Source organism: Dipodomys merriami, unplaced genomic scaffold, assembly GCF_024711535.1.
Source record: "Dipodomys merriami isolate MVZ:Mamm:240054 unplaced genomic scaffold, mDipMer1.0.p SCAF_7, whole genome shotgun sequence".
In the NCBI taxonomy this organism is placed as follows: Eukaryota; Metazoa; Chordata; class Mammalia; order Rodentia; family Heteromyidae; genus Dipodomys; species Dipodomys merriami.
In genome coordinates this window covers 16,043,440-16,050,244 of record NW_027206290.1, presented here as the reverse complement: position 1 = coordinate 16,050,244, position 6,805 = coordinate 16,043,440, and positions in this window count along the sequence as shown.

Below are 6,805 nucleotides of genomic sequence, written 5' to 3'. Positions count from 1 at the left end.
CATTAACAACGTTTCTCTTTCTGTCTTCTTCATTGCATTCACCTGCCTGCCCACTGCTGGGTTCCTCTGGCTAAGCAGAGATTGCCCTCCAAATCATTATGTGTTGGGGGTGCACTATGTTTGCAATGTTCATTCAGTGTTGATTTGTTTATGCTGTTACTGTGCTTCAACTCAGGCCCTTGCTCTCTTGGTTGACATTTTTTTTGGTCAAGGCTGGCACTCTACCACTTGGGCCACAGCTCCACTTCTGGCTTTTTGCTGGGTAATTGGAGATAAAAATATCACAGACTTGTGAACTTTGATCCTCAAATCCCATCCCCCAGAGTAGCTAGGATTACAAGTGTGGCAACTGAGACTTATTGTCTTCTGTTGTGTTGACTGGGTTTGCTAGTTTGATCGCAGTCTGGTGGCTCTCTCAGGTCACTAAAGCTACTCAGGAATAGGAGCTGCTTTGTCCACATCATGTGGTAGGTGCCCAATAAATGTAGGAAGAGGATGCTGTCCTGGGTTAAGGAAATAAGAACAGCAAGGAAAACTACTTTAAGAACTTTAAGAGTTCTGAGAGTGAAAGGAAAGAGAAATTCATCCTATCCAACCATAAGCAGAGCGGAGGGGAGGAAAAGAGGGAGAGAGAGAGAGTTGTGGGCCCACAGCCTGGGCAAACAAATCTGAGAGACGCTTACCTCTAGTTAACCAGCAAAAAGTTGGAAGTAGAGGTGGGAGGTATGGCTCATGTGGTAGAGTGCCAGCCTTGAGTGGGAAAAACCGAGCAAAAAAAACTCAAGGCTCAGAGTTCAAGCCCCAGCATTGGCCCAAAATTTAAAAAAGAAAAGGAAGAGGAATGATGAGGTCTGGAAAATGTTCTACATGGGAGACAGTAATTGAGCAAGGAGATAACTCTACTGAAGCAGGAAGTGAAGCCCATGCTGGAAGGGAAACGAGGAACAGAAAGTGGGAAAGCGGAGCGTGGTAAAGGCTTGTCCACATCATGCATGGGGCAAGAAGTAAGCTAGAGCATTGCGGATGGGGATCTCCTCCCCCCAGCTGAGATGGAGGCCTCACCTGCCCATCCAGTGTATGTGGTGATGAAGGCAGTGGGTATTATCTTCAAGAGCTGTCCTTTCAGGGCTGGGAAGGTGGCTTAGTGGTAGAATGCTTGCCTAGCATGCATGAAGTCCTGAGTTCAATTCCTCAGTACCACACACACAGATAAAAGCACGAAGTGGAGCTGTGGCTCAAGTGGTAGAGTGCTAGCCTTGAGCAAAAGAAGCTCAGAGACAGTACCCAAGCCCTGAGCCCTGAGTCCAAGACCCAGGACTGGCAAAAAAAAAAAAAGAGTTGTCCTCTCTCTCTCTCTCTCTCTCTTCATGCTGATATTGGGGGCTTGAACTCAGGGCCTTGCACTCTCATTTGACTTCTTTTTTTCCTCAAGGCTAGTATATTACCATTTGAGCTATACCACTTCTTCCAGATTTTTGCTGGTTTGTTGGAGATAAGCATCTCTTGGACTTTCCTGCTCCTGCTGGCTTTGAACCAAGATCCTCAGATCTCAGTCTCCTGAGTAGCTGGGATTTTATAAGCATGAGCCACTAGTGCCAGGCCCTTTTAATTTTTAAATTGTTACTTTTATATTTATTATTGCAATTATGGCCATATATAGAATTGGTTCTTTCTATACTAGTTTTGTCTTTTTGTTAGGAAAAGAATATTAGAATGAATAAAAACAAATGTTATAAGCCAGTTGCTGGTGGCTCATGCCTGTAACCCTAACTACTCAGGAAGCTAAGATCTGAAGATTGTGGTTCAAAGCCAGCCTGAGAAGGAAAGTCTGTGACACTCTTATCTCCATTCCACTACTCAGAAAAAACTGGAAGTGGTGCTGTGGCTCAAGTGGTAGAGCATTAGCCTTGAGCTAAAGAAGCTCAAAGATAGTGCTCAGGCCCTGAGTTCAAGCTCCAGGACTGGCACCAAAAAAAAAAAATCTGTAGTGTGGGTCTCATCCACAAGATTGCCCACCCTTCCCTACAACAGGTAGAGTAGGGAGAAGAAGGCTAAGATTTGCTTAGAGTCTGGGTAGCAGAAGGCCAGGCACCAACCATGTGGGTGAACACAAAGAGCATGTGACAGAGCCCTTGTCTCAGCATGAACTTGGGAGACCAAACTGACAACAATGAAACACAATGTACTCAGTGCTCCAATGAGTCTTCTGAAGAATGGCCAGGATTGGCCACAGGGATGGAGACTTGTGGGCAAGCAGTACCACACAGAGGTCAACCGTGTGTCACTGGGGAAGGCAGATGAACCCTGGTTTAGATCTCTGAGCCATGTAGAAGCTCTTGGGCAACTTCCTCTGGTTTTAATTTCTCCAGGAAGTGAGAATAATGCCTACTCATAAGTTGGTTGGAGCATTCCAAATAATACAGCAGATAAAATGCTTAAAACAGCACTGTAGAAATGCTGGCCATGGGGCTGGGAAGGTGGCTCACTGGTAGAGTGCTTGCCTTGCATGCCTGAGGCCCTGGGTTCGATTCCTCAGCACCACATAAGCAAAAAGAAAAAAGCCGGAAGTGGTGCTGTGGCTCAAGTGGTAGAGTGCTAGCCTTGAGCTGAAGAGCTGAGGGACAGTGCCCAGGCCCAGAGTTCAGGCCCCAGGACCGGACCCCCCCCCAAAAAAAAAAGAAATGCTGGCCACCAGTGCCATTGTCGGTGTTATTATTATTTCACTGTTTATGTATTCACAATAGAAGGAGCAACACTGCTGCCACTTCTGGCTTTTTTGGTGGTTTATTGGAGAGGAGCATCTCAGGGACTTTCCTACCCAGGTTGGCTTTGAACTTGGATCCTCAGATCTCAGGTTTCTAAGTAGCAAGGATTACAGGTATTCTGTGCATAAGGAATCCAGAGAGGGGCCTGGCGAGTGCTGCCCTCTCTGGAGGCTGGGCTCAAGGCTTTCCGAGGGAGCTGTGTGGGAGGAAGTCCCCATTGCTTCTTCTTTTGGTTCTGTTCATGCCACTTCCCCACTTTCTAAGCAGGTGCATATACTCCACCGTCACCCTTTGCACTTTCCCGTTCTTCCTTCTGTTTTTCTTCTGCGCTTTAATGCTTCCTACTTCCTTTTTCACCTCAAAACCCCAAGTGGTAGATGACTAAGGAACTATCTTGTACAGGTTCTAAGTTTGTTGTTTTTGTGAAACTTAAAGTTTGGTTCCTAATTGCAGTACACAATAACATTCTTTCTCTTCTTTAAAAAATACATGTTCCCAGGGCAGCTGCCAGTGGCTCACAACTGTAATCCTAGCCACTCAGGAGACTGAGATCTGAGGAGCAATGTTTGAAGTCAGTGCAGGCAAGAAAGTCCATTATACAATTTTTTTTTTTTTTTTTTTTGCCAGTCCTTGGGCCTGAACTCAGGGCCTGGGCATTGTCCCTGAACTTCTTTTGCTCAAGGCTAGCACTCTACCACTTAAGCCACAGAGCCACTTCCAGCTTTTTCTGTGTATGTGGTACTGAGGAATTCAACCCTGGGCTTCATTAATGCTAGGCAAGCACTCTACCATTAAGCCACATTCCCAGCTCCTCCATTATATTCGTATCCCCAATTAACCAGCAAAAAGCTAGAAGTAGAAGTGTGGCTCAAGTGGTAGGGCACCAATCTTAAGTAGAAAAGCTGAAGGATAGTACCCTAGTCCTGAATTCAAGCCCCACAACTAGGACACACACACACACACACACACACACACACACACACACACACACGAAGAAACCCTCTTGGATGCTGACAAACAATCCAGTACCTTCACAGTAGACACCTGGTTCTACACCCAGCAATTACCACCCGCATCTCTTTACACACATTAGTTGACATACAGACCATGATTTGTACTCTCCTATAAAATTACTCTTTCCCTTTTTAATTAGAATGTCTTCAGAAGCCAACCCTATCGTTAAGGCCATGTACGCTTCCATTATAAATACCTGTTGCCAGCCATTAATTATCTGCTGATGAATTACCTACTTAGAAGGAGATTTTTTTTTAATGTTTACTTTTATCAATGGGATTTCCCTTCATGCTTGCGATTAGCCCACTCTCATCCTTAACCTGTTTGGAGTTCCACATAATGAAAATGATTTCTTTTTCTTCCACTTCAGTGGATTTACAGGGATGCTGCATCTGCGTGGTATGACGGCTTTTCAGAGTTTTCAGGTAAAAATCCTTTGTATGCTTGGCCCTCACTGTTCAAGAATTTCTTGGCTAATGATGAAGGTACAATACACGAATGTTGGGTGGAAACAATGGAATCATCTCTGAGAGGGAAAGAAGTCACAACATTTCATAAATATTCCCAGTTGCATAACCATTTTAGTAAGTGAAGCACCGAGATTCATCCAGTAATACTGTGGTTTGGTAATTATACAGTTGTGGATTTATGATGATCTTGAATTGAGGAAATGTCTTGGTGCATACATTTTTATATTGTTATATATGAAAAGTATACACCCATTTGGAAAATGAAGCATAATACCTACCAGCATAAAATGTCAGATTTGGGTTTTCTTTTTGGTCAGGTACTGCCAAAGTTTACTTTCCTATTTCCTTCTCTCTTTTTTTTTGTGCTGATACTGGGGCTTGAACTCAGAGCCTTGAGCTCTCTCTTGGCTTCTTCCCTCAAGTCCAGCGTTTGACTTGAGCCACACTTCTACTTACAGCTTTTTGTGGCTCATTGGAGATGCCAGAGCTGGCTTTGAACTGAGCTCAAATCTCAGCCTCTTGAGTAGCTAGGATCACAAGTCTGACTGGTATCTGGCTCTCATTTTCTTTCTTCTAAATAGAAGAGGAATGTGAGACTGACTCATTAAGTTTTTTAGTTATCATTTGTCATATAGTTCATGTGCATTATACAATCTTAAAATTGTTCCTTTCCTTAGCATCAGTTATATTGAGGTTCTTTGTGAAAGAGTAAAAATATGTTGAGAAGCCAGAATTACAACTATGTATATCATTTATATACTCCATCAGAGTCAAGATAATTGGGTCTCTGCCCAGTGGAAGGGTCCTAGTTCTCAGAACCAAGTTGAGTCTTTGGCCATATCACCCTGAAAGAGCGTTATTTTGTCTGATCTCAGAAACTAAGCAGGGTCCAGCCCATTTAGTGCTTGGATGGGAGACCTAATTGGAATATCAAGGTTGACTCCTGTCTTCAAGAACTTGTTCTAAGCTTGGCTGAACTGAGTAGAACTTTTTTTTTTTAAGAGCGAGAGACTCTGGCTATGTAGCCCAGGCTGGCCTTGAATTCGTGGCCCTTCTGACTTAGCCTCTTTAGTGCCAGGACTACCAAATGTGGGTCATTTGTTCTATTCAAGGTAAAGAACCAGCTCCTGTGGGGTTTATAAACATGACTAAGGGAAGCTTTTGTTTCATGCTGTTTCTAATGGGCTATGTTGGCTACCTTAGTTCATATCTACAAGCTGGAGACATGAGACACTGCATTGGCCTTGACATTCATCACAGTGCTCTGTGTTTTCCATGGGCCCTTTGTTTTCTTCTCTGTTGTAATTCTACTATTTGTCTTCCCTCAATGCTGTCTTCAGAGAGCAGGATGAGGTCTGATTTACATCTATATTTACATCTGTCTGGTACATGCTGGGTAAAGAATAGGCTCTTTTTGTTGTTGTTGTTGGTCATAGGGCTTGAACTTTGGGCCTGGGTGCTGTCCCTGAGCTCTTCAGCTCAAGGCTAGTGCTCTACCACTTGAGCCACAGCGCCACTTCCAGTTTTCTGGTGGTTAACTGGAGAAAAATGTTTCACGGACTTTCCTGCCTGGGCTGGCTTTGAACTGCGATCGTCAGATCTCAGCCTCTTGAGTAGCTAGGATTACAGGTGAGAGCCATCGCACCCTCCTCCAAGACAAAGTCTAAAGTCAACCAACCCAAGCTGGGTGCTGGTGGCTCATGCCTTTAATCCTAGCTACTTAGAAGGCTGAGATCTGAGGATCTCAGTTTGAACCCTATGAGGGCAGACAAATCCTGAAGACTTTTATCTCCAATTAATCGGAACTGGAAGTGGTAGAATGGTGGTCTGGAGCAAATGTGCCAAGCAAGAGTGTGAGGCCTTGAGTTCAAACTCTAGTACTGGTACACACACACACACACACACACACACACACACACACACACACACACACACACACACACACACACACATGCACACACATTGGTCTCAGCTTTGTCACTAATTATTATTTAACCTTGGACCAAATACTTTATCTCAGGTTCTTCATCTGTGAAATGGGGATATTAATGACTAGCCTGTCTATTTCCCACGATTGCTTTGAGGATCAAATGAGATAATGTACTTAAAAGAGGTTTTAGAAAGTCTAAAGTACTACCTGAATGCAAGGCATTATGTATATAATAGGTAATTTTGAATTTTCCCTTTCTTAAACACCCTGTTTCACCATCTTGGATGCCTGGGTTGCATGGTGGGGAGACCAGAGGGTCACTTCATGCTTCAGACTCTGCCTGCCCAGCCTCACTACAGTGTCTACTGGGAGCGCTGGGATTCTCCAAGACCCTCAGTCATTCTTCTAGTCTTGCTTCTTTCTTTGACTCATATGGACATGGATATTCCTCCTTACTTGAAGAATGTTCTTTTGTTCTGTGTATGTGTTGGTACTGGGACTTGAAACTCAGGCCTACATACTTTCCTCCCAACCTCCTGCCAATCATGGGGTTTGAACTCAGAGTCTAGGACCTGTTTTTGCGCTTCTTTTGGTTAAGGCTAGCACTCTACCACTTGAGCCACTCT